At 37.3% G+C, this 16,636-nt stretch overlaps 1 protein-coding gene across 1 annotated transcript in view; it reads right to left on the reverse strand.

Moving 5' to 3' along the window:
- The window catches only part of LOC143265079 (disks large 1 tumor suppressor protein-like), a 210,582-nt gene that overhangs the window by 150,139 nt on the left and 43,807 nt on the right, over window positions 1-16,636 (reverse strand). The gene's annotated exons all lie outside the window — the stretch shown is intronic.

Here is a 16,636-nt window from a genome sequence, read left to right on the forward strand (position 1 = left end):
ATTTTCCCTTAACCGAGAAACGATGTAGCTATTTCTCTTCGGAGCGGACGCACGCCGTCGTAACGTCGACGATGGAACTCGGCCAGTTTCATATTTTACAAGACGATGCTTGAACCACGCCAACAGCGTTAAACTTACCACGCTCCCATGACGACACTGTTGAAAATTCGACGCCAGCTTATCTCGCTCGGGTCACTGCACGGTGGCTCTTCGTTGATGACGTTATAAACGGTCGGACATCGATAAAAATTTACGATTCATTTTTCTTTTCTAACTGGCTACGCGCGGACGTCACCGTATCGGATCGCGAGTTTTAGGGAAAGCTTAGATCTTTGATTGTCGAAAAACAAGGCTGTCAAAAGTGAACACAACACTTAATTGTCAAAATCAAAAGTTATTTATGTTTAAGTTATACGTTGTTGTAATAGTATTTACTGATACTGACTTGTAGATACCATTTGATATAATCAAGTTCGAGCTCAAGAATGTTATGTGTAGTTATAAGATAATTTGTCCAATGTAGTCGTAATAGTGAAATTGCTTTATAATATAGAAAATATACATATCTAATATAGCAATTGTATATAGAAGAATTATAATAATTATGTACTAGACACTGTTGAATTTATGTTTGTAACAAAAGAAAATTAAAGTTTTCAAAAAAAGGTGTGTAACTTAATTTTGTTAGAAAAATTATTTTTTCCCGAAACCTTCTACATGGATTTGTAGGTCCAAAGAAGTAGTATAATTTTTGTTTCAAGCATTTTTTGATATCTTGCATGGCTTACAATATAATTTGTATTGAAGTGCGTCTGACCATCAACGTCACTTTCTACTGTGGCAATGAACTTGGTCAAAATGACGTCATTTTTATTTTTATTCTTCGATTGTAATAATTAATGTACATGAAGAATTTTATACTCATGCATCGTTTACAAGCTAATTTGTATTGAAGCGTGTCTGACCACCAACGTCACTATCTACTGTGACAGTCAACCTAGTCAAAATGAAACCATTTTTAATTTTATTCTTCAACAGTAAAAATTAATACGAATGAAAAATTTCATACTGAAAGACATATTTTTTACTCAAATTTAAGATCACTCTTTGTACAAATAAATGTCCCTAGCAGGTCATCCACATAGAATTCACTGGTGTAAAGTATAATTATCAGCAACACATGACCACATAAATATTGTACAAAGTTTATCGAATAAGCAAATATTCTGGAGCATGCATTATTAACACTGACACATCGTTCTAATTAACACAATAAATCTGGGCGAAATTCATGAAATATTGAAATTACTGAAAGAATATTATCCTTGATTGAAATCATATTTCATGAAGAGTATCTTTCAATGATTTAATCACGTTGCATTTCGATACAATGAAATATAATTTAATCTCGAATTTTGATAACCAGATATAAATATAGTAGACATCACCTATAATGATGAGATTTCAGATATACGTCCGATAAAAAATGCAACAGATATTTTACAAAAAATTGATCGTAACATATCACTGTTACATTTGCTTGTAATTAATATTACTGTGCTAGAATATTTCCATGAAAACAAAGTGACAGTATCATAAAAAGTATGGAAACAAATAATTTCAAAAGAACCTCCTGTCAATATTACGTGTTTTCAACGAGCCTCGCAAAAAGTCTATCAAATTAATCACCGAAACGTCACCGCCACAACGAGCTCCAGATGTTCACTTCCTGTAGGCAATACAGCTAATTATCATTTGAAATTAACCGAGGTACCATTCCAAGAACCGTAAAAACCAATGATATTATACTTTGCTCAAGAGAATAACGTTCACAATCAACTGTACCCTCAGAAGTTCACCGATATCGTTAAATTATTGTATCTGGCGATTCGATAAGCCGATTTGCAGTAAATCCAACTTTATAGAAAGAAAGATCACAGGAATTATCGTAATTAATACCGTGTCCATTTATCGGGAACGGAAAGATGCATGGAGTTATTAATGCAGTCTGTTCGGGCTCATGAAACATTCATGACACTTTTTCTTCCAGCTATCGAATGGCACCGGGCTCCCTTACGATTTTTCATCCCTTTGTCGAAACGATCGTTACAGCTTAGCGGACAGTAAAAAACACGTCGTAAAGGGACGATTGCCGGTCGGAAATAAAGCGGAATATTCACGAGGGTTATTGGAACGTTCGACATTGAACGAGTCGTTCGTCCGACGATTCGCTAAATCTTAACAATGCATTCGCTTCGTAAGATTTTCTTGTAGATTCCATTTCAGATCCTTTGCATACCGCTGCTTTTTTTCTGACGTAAAGGGATCGTTTTATTCTTTCCATTTAACTTTGATTTCCTACGTAACATACAACTCCGGGATCCTAGATTTCCTGCAGGGAAAATTGTGACGTGGAAGACGCGGAGAATTACTAAACTTTCTTGAGCAAAATAGCGATATAAGAAAAGGAGCTTTGAGTAGAGAAGGATGAATGATAAATATTTAACCTTCAACCTTGAACGGCCAAAAACTTACAAACATTCATAAATTGATCAATTTTTATATAGAAATATTACAAAAATTCCAAAATCATTGAACACCTAGATTCCTATATGTATATCTAAATTACCAAATCTCAAGATTCTGGTATCTCTACAAATCGAAATTTAAAAATTCATATATCTCTAATCCTGAAATATCCAGATACTGAAATCTATAGATGCTAAAAATTCCCTAGATACCAAAACCTCTAAATACTGCAATCCTATATATTAAAATCTCGCTGCCCAGAAATCCCTAGATCCTAAAAGTCCAAGATCCTAAAATCTTTGGGTCCAACAATCCCTAGATCCTAAAATTCCTATGCCCTAAAATCCATGGATCTAATAATTGCTAGATGCAAAAATCCCTAAATCCTAAAATCCCTAGATCCGGAAATCTCTAGACCCTAAAATCCATGAATCCAGAAATCCCTAGATGCACAAATCCCTAAATCTCGCAATCCCTGAATCCTAAAACCCCTATATCCTGAAATCCTTGGAATCCTTAGAATCCCTAGAATCCCTAGAATCCATAGAATCCCTGTATCCTAGAATCCTTGGAATCACTAGAATCCCTATATCCTAGAATCCTAGAATCCTTGGAATCCCTAGAATCCCTAGAATCCCTAGAATCCATAGAATCCATAGAATCCATAGAATCCATAGAATCCCTGTATCCTAGAATCCTTGGAATCCCTATATCCTAGAATCCTAGAATCCTTGGAATCACTAGAATCTCTATATCCTAGAATCCCAGGAATCCCTAGAATCCCTACATCCTAGAATCCCAGGAATCCCTAGAAGCCCTACATCCTAGAATCCCAGGAATCCCTAGAATCCCTATATCCTAGAATCCCAGGAATCCCTAGAATCCCTATATCCTAGAATCCCAGGAATCCCTAGATCCCGAAATGCCAAGATCGAAAAATCCCTAAACCAAGAAATTCCTAAATCAAAAAATCCACTAGATATACGAATCCCTAGATCTCAATGTTCCACCTTATTGTTACAGATATTAATCTTTCAGGAACATTTTTAATATCGTTGGTTTCGTAAATATTTGATTAGTATCTTCGAGATAATCAATGTCTCGAAGCGACGATAAAGTACAGTAAATCTATTTACGCTCGACAGGAACGAAACGGCAATAATGTCTGTCGTCAGCGGAGTGCGTGCTTGTATGCAGCAGCCAGTTCCAAGACTGCTGTCGAAGTAAATTAAACCGCGGGTCTAAACGAACGTAACGAATGATCGTGCGATTCTGTTTTCGGGTGCGAGAAAGCTTTCGTTATCCATCAATTCGAAACGAGCGGACGGTAATTGTGCAACGATCGATTTCTGAAAGTTCATTTACGAAATGACGCTCCGAGAGACGGTTAGCGACGAGGCGCATTTCCGTCGAGTAAATTCAGCGTTGAGAGCATGCGGTGAAATAAAAATTCGAAAATTTTAGTAACATCGTTCCGTCGAATAAATTATGTATCTAGGAGCGGATAATTCGTTCGGTGTTATCGAATTTTACGCTATAATAGCCATAAGAGCGATCTAGCGTGGAGGGTTGACAGAGTAATTGACTCGGTTTAGTTGCAGACAGCTTTAAAGCGATTAGAAGTTCCGAAACGAATGCACAGAGTTCTAGCTAGGATAACGATTAAGCTGCTATTCGAACAACGATTACACTTCTCGGCACGCTAATTCTCTGACAATGAATAATATACACGTAGAACGGGTCGTGCTTTATGACAAAATTCGATAAGAGTTCTATTACTGGAAGCAAATCGAATTAACGGCAATTTTTTGTCAGCATCATTTTGCAGGAAAATACGTGTGAAAATCGACACCTGTCGCGTAACAAATTTCAAAGCAGTGAAGTACAATTTTTAATTCAATCTTTTTTCCCTTTCACACGGGATCATGAAAAAAATATTCAAAAAATACCAAGCCTACAAAAGATCTGCAAAGCTATTTACAATAGAGCTGTATAAAAATCGATGCATTTCTAGGTTGGAATCTAGACGCAAAGATATCTGACTGTCTTCTTAACACTTTCTCGAGAATGAACGAGATAGTTTATCGTCATCGTGATACGAACGTCTGCCTTGACAAAGCCGCGGAAATTACACGCTCGAAGGCACCCATTGTATGCCGTCGACTTTCTTCGAGTCGTAGGAAACCGCATGGCGTTTATGGTAAAACTAACACACACTAGACTCACCTGTTCGAAAGCACGTCTAAGGGAACACCGACAAATTCCCAATTTTATTCCAACAAAATATATATCGTCTTATTCTTTCAAAAAGTACATCTGTCTTTACTTTTCTGATGGAGCTGAATTTAGGATTATCGGATTTGAAATTTGAGGTTCAAGATTTGGCGTTTCGAATTTTGAGAGTTATGAATTGTAACGAGATTAGGATGTGTGGATATCGGAATATGAGGATGGTAAGAACTAGGGATGTCGCTTTGTAAGGGTTTGGTAAGTAGGATTCAATATGCACAGATATCGGTATGTAAGGTTATCGGTAAGTAGGATTCGGTACATACAGATATCGGTATGTAGGAATGTCGGTATGCAGAGATATAGGTACGTTGAAATATCGGTATAAAAGGATATCGGCATGTAGAGATATCGGTATGTAGAGATATCGGTATGTAGAGATATCGGTATGCAGAGATATCGGTATGTAGAGATATCGGTATGTAGAGATATCGGTATGTAGAGATATCGGTATGCAGAGATATCGGTATGTAGAGATATCGGTATGTAGAGATATCGGTATGTAGGAAAATCGATATGTAGGGACATAAGTATGTAAGGATATCGGTACCTACAAATATCATTACACAGAGATCGGTAACTAATGATATCGGTATCAAGGGATATAGGTACACACGAGACTATAAATCTAGCTATATAAAACAGTACGTATCTGAAGATTCTGGGTCAAGTATTCTACAAATATAGAGACCTAGAAATATACGCATTCAGAAATCCAAAGATATAAAAAACTAGAACCTCAATTATTATAATCCATAAATAAAATTAACAAAACTAGACATCCCGAAATTTACAATATCATACTCAAACACATACGTTTCGTTTTTATAGCACAAACAAGACTCACATGTCCTTCCTTTACCACATACACGTAATAAACTCTTATCGTTCGAAATCGAGTTTCTCCAATACACTAAATACTTATCCGATTCGCGCGAATCAGCACGAATGCCATCCACTTTTCTTGCGGGTCATAAAATTTTATTAGGGAAATCTTCCACTTTCTGTGACTACCCCTCCGTAAGATGACTGCTTTATACCGGCGGACCGTGAGAAAAGAAAGCGGTTAAACTCAACGTTCGTCGATAAAAAATTACCACGATTCGCGATTCGATTTCCTGCGGACCAGCTCAATATTCCTCTCGTCATTTTGCCGGCGTTCAACCCGACAGGATAACGCGACCATTCTCCCGTGGAAATGAGAGAAGGTTCGCAGCTTGTCTGCGCCGTGTAAGCGGCTGGAATTGAGGCGATTCCGAAGAGTACCTCGAGCATTGTACCAGCGATCTTTTGATTTTTACGGCCGATCAAACTCCTCGGCCGAACCGCTCCACGGTTACCGGTTCGGGAAAAGAAAATCGAGAACGAACGAAATCCCTGTTTGTACGTGGAAAGACGATCGTATGCTCGGGGTTCGTTGAATTTTAAGATTCTCTGACTGCGGAACGGGTAAGGCTTCGAGGGAAACTTCGGTGATTGCCGTGGCGCGAAGGGTTATTGCATTGCAAAATTGTTTTCGGAACTACTTTATCGGCTGAAACTTCCAGGCATTCCGTTATTGCACCTTGCGTGCACGCGTGATTTTTCTTTGTGCCTACGTTTCTGTGCATTCAAACTTCGTATTTTCATAAAACTGACGCGGAAACAGAAAAGAAAACAAGTCTATGAAAGAGGATATATTCATAGTCCATTTTTAATCAGAGATTTTGATGAATCTTAAAGGTGATATTCATTTTTGAAACTGACGAAAATAACAATCGATAAGAGATGTGTACATGATGACACTGATGACTGGCTTCTTTATACAAGTTGGTCTTTGAGGCTTTTAAAAATAGACTTTTTTTGTTACTGAAAAGAATGAAGTTTCAAATAAAAAATTATATATCGAAGTTCAAAAGATTCATACAATTAAAAATATTACAAGAATCGATACTTTCACCTCATCTATATTACATGATGATTATTAACTTGATGAGCAATAATTCTTTTTTGACTACTTCAATTTGACAGACAATGGTGTTGTTTTTTATACAAAATTGAAACAATATGTCATATAACATAATCACGCACATTATCATTCCGATGTATAATAAAATTCATGTGATCACTCTGTAATGTATAATAAATTGCATGTTACTATTTTTTAATATATAATGAACTACATGTTATCATTGTTTCATACAAAATTATTTTCTACAAAAAAATTATTTCATACAAAATTAAAACATTATATCGAATAACATAATCACATACATCATCGTTGTGATGTATAATAAAATACGTGTAATCACTCAGTAATGTATAATGAACTACAGATTATCATTCTGTAATGTATAATAAATTACATGATTCATTCTTTAATGAATAATAAATTACATGATTCATTCTTTAATGTATAAATTATATGTAATCATTCTGCAATATATAACAAAAAATACGTAACAATTCTCTGACGTATAACAAAATACATATTACAATTTCCTAATGCTAACAAGCTATATATAACATTTTATTACTTTATGATACGTTTCAAAAATTCCAAACCTCGCCAGATAAGGAAGCTAAAAATAGTAATTACCTTAAGTGTTGCTTAATCTATTCCACGCTTCATTCACTGAAAATACATGAAATGAAACTTCACTATATGAATTTTGTTAAACTGCCCCAAAAATGTATAAATTACTAAATTTTCAAATGTACCTAGAAACGATTAAGCATGACACCGTACAAATGAGCAGGGTTAAAAAAGAAGGTGGACACGTTGTCGCGGACAAGTTCGATGCACCACGGGCATCGAGCGAAAGAAAATGTAGGCTAGTAGTATGTCACGAAAAGGCCGGAATTGGTTGGTCGCCAAGTCGCGGATAGTCAATGGAACGGAGATGGTAAAAGGGGAACGAATCACGGGTTCGTAACCTAAATTCTATCGCGACGACTTCCAGGGTTCCGTTTGAAGCTGCCTGTACCGTTTCCGTTGGATCAATGATAGTGGTTTAACTGCACGCAGTGTTGCATTGCGATAGACCGTTACCGTGATACATGGAAACCCATTCGCAGCGTGTACGATCGGAGTAAAAAACAATTCTGTGTCCCCCGCAGATGCTATGAATTAGACCCGATGCACACGAGCGGCTTTTTTTCACCGCGATCAAACATGTTTCTTTGTTTCCTCGCCGATAAACGAACGCCGTATGATCGCGCCGGAAAAATGTGCGCATCGGATCTTAATCCGCGAATTAATCGAAAGGAACAATCGTTTTCAAGAATTGGACCGTGCGAAAATACTGTGGAAAATCGAATTTGATTGCGCTGTTGATTTCTTTGTTTGTACCTCGGTGTTACTTTTGGATAATTGAAAAATGGAGATCTAAATACTTTAAATAATACTGTGCATAAATTTATTTAAAACTGATTTAATGTAGACTAAAGGATCAAAATGAGAGCGAGACAAAATTAAGGCTGAACAACAACAAGGCCGTAATTGTTCCTTGGTCTTTTGTTGCTGTTATGGTAAACCTTCAACATTCCGAAACTCTCTTAAATTTATAATAATGTCTACATTAGTTAAACCTATATGAAGTAACAGGCGATTAGACTGATCACCACACTGCAAAATATGATATGCTATATAATTACAGTGATAGTGAAACTTTATATTGCCACAGAGGAACATGTACCAAAGAAACTAGACTATATGAAGTCTTGATATAATGTCCCTCAGGGGTTCCACAAGAGCGCATTATCAATTTAATCATAACTTACATTGTACACAGATCTTATTTTCACCGTTTTAATTCGAAGGTGCGTGTTTTCACCGTTTTAATATCCACCGAAGATTGAATGCATGATGCATGATACAAACGTTATTAAATTTTCTGAACGCGCATGGAGGAACTTTTTAACGACGAATTGCATATAAGGAGCAATGAAGTGTTCACGAAGACGCGTGCATATGCACACGATAACCTTGTTGTGAATATTTATACGAAGGAAATGAAGCTGCAGGAAGGAAGTAGAAACGAGGACTCGCGAGGGACTGCTCATAGTACTCCCACGTAACTGTATCTTTCTTCAGGTGTATACCGACATCAATTTTCAGTCTTTATTCCTTCTCGAGCATTTCTGACCCAGTTTCGCCCGTTGTTTTCGTAAATTACGTTTCACAAACCGAATAACAATCTTCGAGAACGCTTCGAGTTACTTGATTTATTACGAAATTAATTATTCGTACGGTCAAGTGGTAATGTGTCGACTGTGGTGGAACAGCTTTATGTGTCACCAAGGTTCAGTAAAATTAATTTTTCTAAAAAAGTGGGTTGAAATACGGTGACTGAATTTATATTCTGAAATAGAGTAACTTTGATAGAATTTAAGTAAATGACTTTAATTTTTGTGGAAAGAAATTCGTTAAGTATGACATTGATAACAAATTGATAACAAAAATTATTCTACCTTGAAAATTTTTCAAATGAACGTTGCAATTAGGTGAATAAATTCTTCTGCGAAAATGACGAATTGACTCGTTCCCTAATTAACTGAATAACGATATGTTGACTGCTTCAACAAATTTTAATCAGGCTTTAATTTTCCAAATGAGCGCATAATTAACAAACACTGACGTCATTCATGATTCCGTTTATTCCTCTTTCCCGTAATTATTCGACACGTTTAAATTGGTGAAAAAATTGCACCATCGAAAAAAATAAAATAGCCACGAACCACATTGTTCCTTTACGCGACCAACAGTACAAGGAACGTAAAAAAGAAATACGTGTCAACATTTAATTAAAGTACCACGCTTCTCTCTTTCCTCTCTCTTTAATACGAAAAGAAAGTAAACGTTTTCTGAAATCATCCACGGAAAATACTGGTACGAAGAAAAGGTAGCCAGAGGATAGATTCGAGGAATAACACGTTCCGGAACGTGCAGGAAGTACCAGAAAAAGATTCTTTCGCCCAGCACGATACCAATCATTTCTACAAATGAACGAGTGCAAAAAATAAATAAATTTAGAAGAGCGTTTATTAGTTGTGACACGTTGATTACACGAACTTTGTACACAATTAAAAGATGAAACTCGACAATTTGGTGCGAGTGCAAGAAATAAATAAGAGAAGAGGAACAATCGTGTATTAGTCGTCGATTACACGATCTTTGAAGGCACACAATTAAAAGATAAAACTCGACATTTGATGTGTAATTGAAGAGTGACGAATACAAAAATATCAACAATTGTCTCGTCACGCGCAATAATTGCTGCATACGCGCATGGCAAATGTTTGGACAATTTAATTGGAACAACGACAGCAATTAAAATCGTGTGGAAAAATTGTGAAATAAAGTTGCATGTAGAAATATGGAAAAGGCGTACAAGAGTATAAAAACATCGGTGCTACTTGTTTATATTGTACTCGTGTTCATTGCACTCAAAACAAAGTGGGCATTCTGATATCTCTTAATGAATAATAACAATATTTGTAGTTAGTTGAAAGTCGTTTTTTATCAGTTTTATGAATGTGTTTATTTAATGTTTGCAGTTAGAAGATGAAAACGATCTTTGTTTTAAAGAATGAATGTAATAGTGTGTAGATTTCATGTTTAGATAAAAGGAATCGTGGAAGTATGTCAGAGGACTGATGGTGCCATTGCTACGAATGCAAAGATTCTGCGTTCGATTTCCGGAGTCGACAGTCCCTATTTTTCACGAATTCCTACATATACGATTACCCTTGCAAAAAACGATCACATTTCGACCATACATCCGGTACTCGAAAGCAGATGAACATCTACGTCCGCAGATTCTAGCCTCTCGAATCCTGATTTAATTCGGAATAAATTTCGGGTAGACTGCGGATTCTCGTTATATTGCCGGGAATTGGGGTGTAAGAACAAAATGGTTTACATCTCAGAAATCTGGCACATTCTACATCTACTAAAAATTCTGAAACTGCTGAAAATTTCAAAAATTGTATGGATTCTACAAATTCTAAAGATCCCAAATACTTAAAAAATTCCCAAGATCATGAAAATTTTTTAAATTCTAAAATTCTCCAAGACCATAAAGATCATAAAGATCCTAAATATCCTAAAAATCTTTGAAACCCTAAAAATCCTAAAAACTCCTATGTGACCTATAAATCCTAAAAATCCTAAAAATCCTAAAAACCCTAAAAACCCTAAAAATCCTAAAAACTCCTATGTGACCTAAAAATCCTAAAAATCCTAAAAATCCTAAAAATCCTGAAATCCAGAAATCCTATAAATCTTGCAAATCCTACAAATCCTACAAATCACAAAAATTCTAAACACCCCAAAAATCCTAAAACCCCCAAAAATTCAAAAAATCTTAAAAATCCCAATGGATATAAAAATCGCGAAACTCCTGAATTCTATATTGAAAAAATTTGCTAGGCAGCCGTCGAGGGCTGGAGAAACAAATAGGTAAAGAACGCTCTATTCTTTTCTTTTTCTGCATAATTTATTTTGGCTATAACGTTATGACGGCCGAATATTCCTTTGGCCATCGTAACTTTCGTGTGCTCCTTTTGCCTCTTTGAACTTTCTCCTCACGTGCATCTCTTATACCACGAAAGATGAAATATGCCCGATACCCCAGAGCTTTCGACGTCGAACTCGATCGCGAACATCCTTTGCTTTACAAGACCGAAGGCTACTCGCACAGGCAAACTTCTGAACCACGTTTGATCCGTTCAATTATTCGCTCCATAGATGTTTCGCGTGTAACATGCTTCCATGGAAATGGTACGTGTCCGACAACGCACGAGGGATATTTTATTTCGACCCCGTCCTGTGTTGTTTTTGAATCTGGTGTTCCGCGGTGTTGACTACTTTTGGATTTCCATGGAAAATATTTTTAAAGGCAGGTGCTCCCGATATCCGACGAAATATCCCTTTCTTTTTTCTACGGAGAATAAACGCGCGCACACGGGCGAAATGTTTATCTTGGATTTTATAGTTTTCAATTTTCAGGGACTGCGAAGTATTGCATAAATTTCGAAATATCGGAAATAGATATCCGCGCGAAATTTCTATTTAACTTCTTTTCACATTGCCGTGTCCGAGAACGTTTAACATTCTTCTCATCGAAGTAGTTTATTATTCGATGCATTAAATACGAAATCATTTTTACTAAATTAGTAAACGCATTAAATATGAAATCTTTTTAATACATTATCGAATATGGAACTCTTTCCGATATAAATTCATTATCGCTCAAAGCACGCAAAAATTTACATCCCAAAGCGCTGTGTGTACAATAATGTAAATAAAAGATTCCAGAATAAATACGCTGAAATAAACAGACCGAAATGAATTGACATGAAATTATTTTCATAACGGTGAAAATTTTAATAAAGATTTCGTGTTCAAAAACGACAGGTAACAAATATGCGAAGTTTCTTCGTCGCAACTATCAATTTAGCGACAAGAGGATGATTAGCTTGCACAAGAGTACTCATACACGTTGTTACAGCAATTAAAAGCGCCGTACGTTCAAACACAATCTACATGATTATCAATGGGCTTTGATTACAAAGTGGCTATATACTGGCATACTGAACGGCTACTCAGATTGAATGTTAATAGATTGTGCATTATCATGATCTATGCATTATGCATTATCTGTCATTCATGTAACTATGCTCTGTAAAATTTGAATCAACAATCAGTAGCAAAGAACAGAGCCGGATTGAAATCCTGCTTAGAGTAGCATCGAGTGAACTGTGGCGGTAAATGTTTTCACGGTGAATGCTAAACGCAAACTGCAATCGATCGGTGGAGCAGAACTTTCAAAACTACGACAAATAGCGGAGGTAGACCTCTAAACCGTGACGTGTTTCCCAATCCATGTCTGTCGGGAGCAATTACGGTGCATTTACAACTGCGCGTCGAAATCGAGAGAAATAAATAGCTAGATTGTGCAATCAACGGTGATACACTTTGATTTTATCGAAGAGGGAAGATTGTAACCCTTCAAAATTGTTACGTCTTTTAGTTTGTACATTTAGACTGGAGTCTCGCTATACAGCGAATAGGATTGCAAGGGCGGAATAACTGTGGATAGAGGCACATAAACGGAATTCCTTCTGGGGAGCGGTTCACGTGCTAATCTCCGCTGAAAATTTGTTCTAAAATTTTTCGGCTCTTACATTAGTTTGTATGAAAAGAAGTTTCTAATTTTGAAAATCCAAAAATGTGTGAAGTCTCTAAAAAGTTGAACGTTGAAAAAATTATGAATATGAATTAACTAAATTGACAAGTTCGAATGACAGAAGAACGAGAAGAAATGTGTCAAGAAGTAAGGGACTTGAGAATATTTTCGATACAATAATTTTGCCTCCCGAACGACAAACTGTTTACACTGTTGTTTCGTTCATTTTCCAATGTACTATTGCTGGCAAAGCCGTAAGCGCGTTTGCGAAATGTCTTGGCAAGCCGTCTGAGCGTTTCTCGAAAATGACACGGCGTCGATGGTAAGAATCCTGGCCGAGCCGATACGACAACGGGATGTAAAAGGTTCGGCGAGTTCAGCGAGCTTTGAACCAACGAAAGCAACGCAGTTCTCCGGTGAATGGAGCCTGAAGAGACTTCTGGGTTCGCCACTTGCACCTCGAGAGCTTTGCTTGTGTCTAGAACTCTCGAGTGCTCGGTTAACGGACGGTAATTCTACGGCAATACAATGTTTTTCTTAGAGCCGCACTCCTAGCGCAAGATTGCCCGCATCGAGGGATGAGAGCATGCTAAAAGGCGTGGAGATTTTGAAACAGGAATTTTATTTAGATAAAAAGCGGAGTGAACCTTCCAATTGCGTTAAAAGCTCAACTACTGGCTCGTAGCTTGTGTCGATATATACATATTTCAAATGCAAGATAATATATGGTATTTCGTATAACGATACTATACGCGGCGATATATGGCGAGTAGAGACATCAAGTGTGAATATAAATATGTCGCAATGTAATATGGCAATGTCGTATGGGAATATAGCACAGCTCGATGTATGGTACATGGCAATGCACTTCGTGGCGATATAACGCGAGTTGATGTATGACACGTGGCGATGCAGTGCGAGGAGATACAGCGTGGAGATCACGATATTACGAATTGTGAAATATGACAAATATTGCGTGTATTGATATACGTGCAATATAGCATGTGTCGATGTATGGTGTGTGGCAATATAGCACAAGTCGATGTGCGGCACGTGCTGATGCTACGTGTGAAAATATAACGCTTGGCACTATATCACGAGCTGATATAAGGTATGTGGCAATATAGCGCGTGGCAATATAACGCGAGTCAGTATACGATGCATGACGAGCAGTGCATACAACATAGCACACACTAGTATAATACTTATCAATATAATTTGTGACTGTATTGTACATGGCAATATAGCGCGAGTTGATAGAGCAAAGTCACACATGCCAATATACTGCGTGGCAACATATAACGCGTAAGAATTCAGCGAACATACGGCACAACCGATATGTCGACACAGCACGAGCTGATATGCGGCTCCCGGTGATATATGACATATGGTGATACACCTATGGTACACATACGAATGCAATACAGTGCTTACCGACACATGGCGTACACCGATATACGATGTGTACGAATATATTGCACATGGCAATACAGTGTGTGGAAATGTGTGACACTGAGCTATAATCGCTGCAAGGAAATAGAAGGAAGAGTAAAAGATGAATAACTGTCAAATACAACGTCAGAAATAGATTGTAGAATTGAGATATGTATTTCAAAGGGAAGTTTCAACCGGTCCACTGATATCCGTAGTTCAGATGCACGTGTGCATCGCAGAAACAACGTTTAACTTTCCGGCCGAGTACGAAATCACTCGAAACCCTCGGGCTAAGAGTCTATTCAACTCTACTCACGAAGCGTGGCTACTCCGTGTACAGATTTCCAGAACAAAGCATATAACTGGTCACTTTATTACCTCATATTATAATATCGAATCAACGTAAACTGACAGTGCTAGTTACGAAGTGCCTTCGTTTCTTCTGTGAAAGTTACACCGAGTGTCGAGGTAAGTTACATTTTTTGGTAAGCCTCTTTGCCGCGAGCTTGATTGCTTCGGTGGATAACTTGGTTTCGAGAACTTTCTGAGATCTCGTTTAATGTCATGAAGTTATGGTTTGTGAAGAACATGGAGACTTACTGTACTCATAAAAAGATAGGGGCTTTTCTACTTTCTACGATAACCTACGTCGGGGAATTATCAAGCGGACGGTTCTACTCGTACGCTGCGGCAGAATTCCCTAAGGGAAATAAATGCGGGAGAAACACATTAATTTGTGAAAACACGGAAAACTTAGAAATGTAGGTCTGATATTTTACTGATTTTATTTTTATATCATAGCAATGATAGCAATAACGTTCGATAGCAAATGAAGTTTCACGATGCTAATGCAATTACAGATTGCTTTAGAAGGTTTCTAGAGTCATGCAGGTACACGCTAACTATACCCTTGGCCTGATTACGACATTAGGTACAGATTGTATCGAGGCTGCGATAAAACCTTTGATCGACGTTACTTTAAACACGAAAATAATTAAGATTCAGTGAAAAGATAACCAGGAATTAGCGTATTAACTACATCGTAAAAGTACTGCAAATCTTTGGATTTTCGAGACGAAAGAAGATTAACTGCTTTGCAAACAATTCTGCGCCAACCAGCTGGGAATAGATAGAGAATAGACAAATTGCCAATACAAAGACAATACAAGTACTTAAAGTAAAGTACACAAAAAAGAAATGGAAAGAAAAGCTTTGTAAAAAAACGTGACTGGTTTACCTCAGTTTATCTGGCACCGAGATCGCTCTCCCCTGTGAGATTCAGCTCGCAAACTTATTTATCTCTTTGCAGAAATCTAACCGAATCTTCCCTGGAGAGAATGCCGCTAGGTGTGATAAAGGGAATTCGCGAAATGTTGGACGAGGCCTCTGTTAAAAGATTCGATATTATTCACTGGGAAATTTCTTTTGTCTCAAATGTCTGTGACAATCTAGAAGGAGTTAGAAGGAGTGAAATTAAGTCTAGGGTGATTTTAAATTATCAAATTATCAAGTTTTTGAATTCTCAAGTTCCCAAATTCCCAAATCCCACACATCCAGAATTCCATACATACCAAATCGTACACATCCCAAATCCCACATATCCCAAATCCCAAATCTTCTAAATCCCACATACCCCAAATCCCACACATCCCAATTCCCACATACCCCAAATTCCACACATCCCAAATCCCACACATCCCAAGTTCCACGCATCCCAAATCCCACGCATCCTAAATTCCACGCATCCCAAATCCCACATACCCCAAATCCCATACATCCCAAATCCCACACACCCTAAATCCCACACATCCCAAATTCCACACATCCCAAATCCCACACATCCCAAATCCCAAATCTCCCGAATCCCAAATCTCCCGAATCCCAAATTTCCCAAATCCCAAATTTCCCAAATCCCAAATTTCCCAAATCCCAAATTTCCCAAATCCCAAATTTCCCAAATCCCAAATTTCCCAAATCCCAAATTTCCCAAATCCCAAATTTCCCAAATCCCAAATTTCCCAAATCCCAAATTTCCCAAATCCCAAATTTCCCAAATCCCAAATTTCCCAAATCCCAAATTTCCCAAATCCCAAATTTTCCAAACCCCAAATTCCTAGATTCCAAATCCCTAGATCCCAAATCCCCAAATTTAAAATTCCACAAAACCCTAAATTTCCAAATTTCAAAAATTCCCAAAAATAAAAATCTACCAA

This window comes from Megachile rotundata, chromosome 1 (genome assembly GCF_050947335.1).
Source record: "Megachile rotundata isolate GNS110a chromosome 1, iyMegRotu1, whole genome shotgun sequence".
NCBI lineage: Eukaryota > Metazoa > Arthropoda > Insecta > Hymenoptera > Megachilidae > Megachile > Megachile rotundata.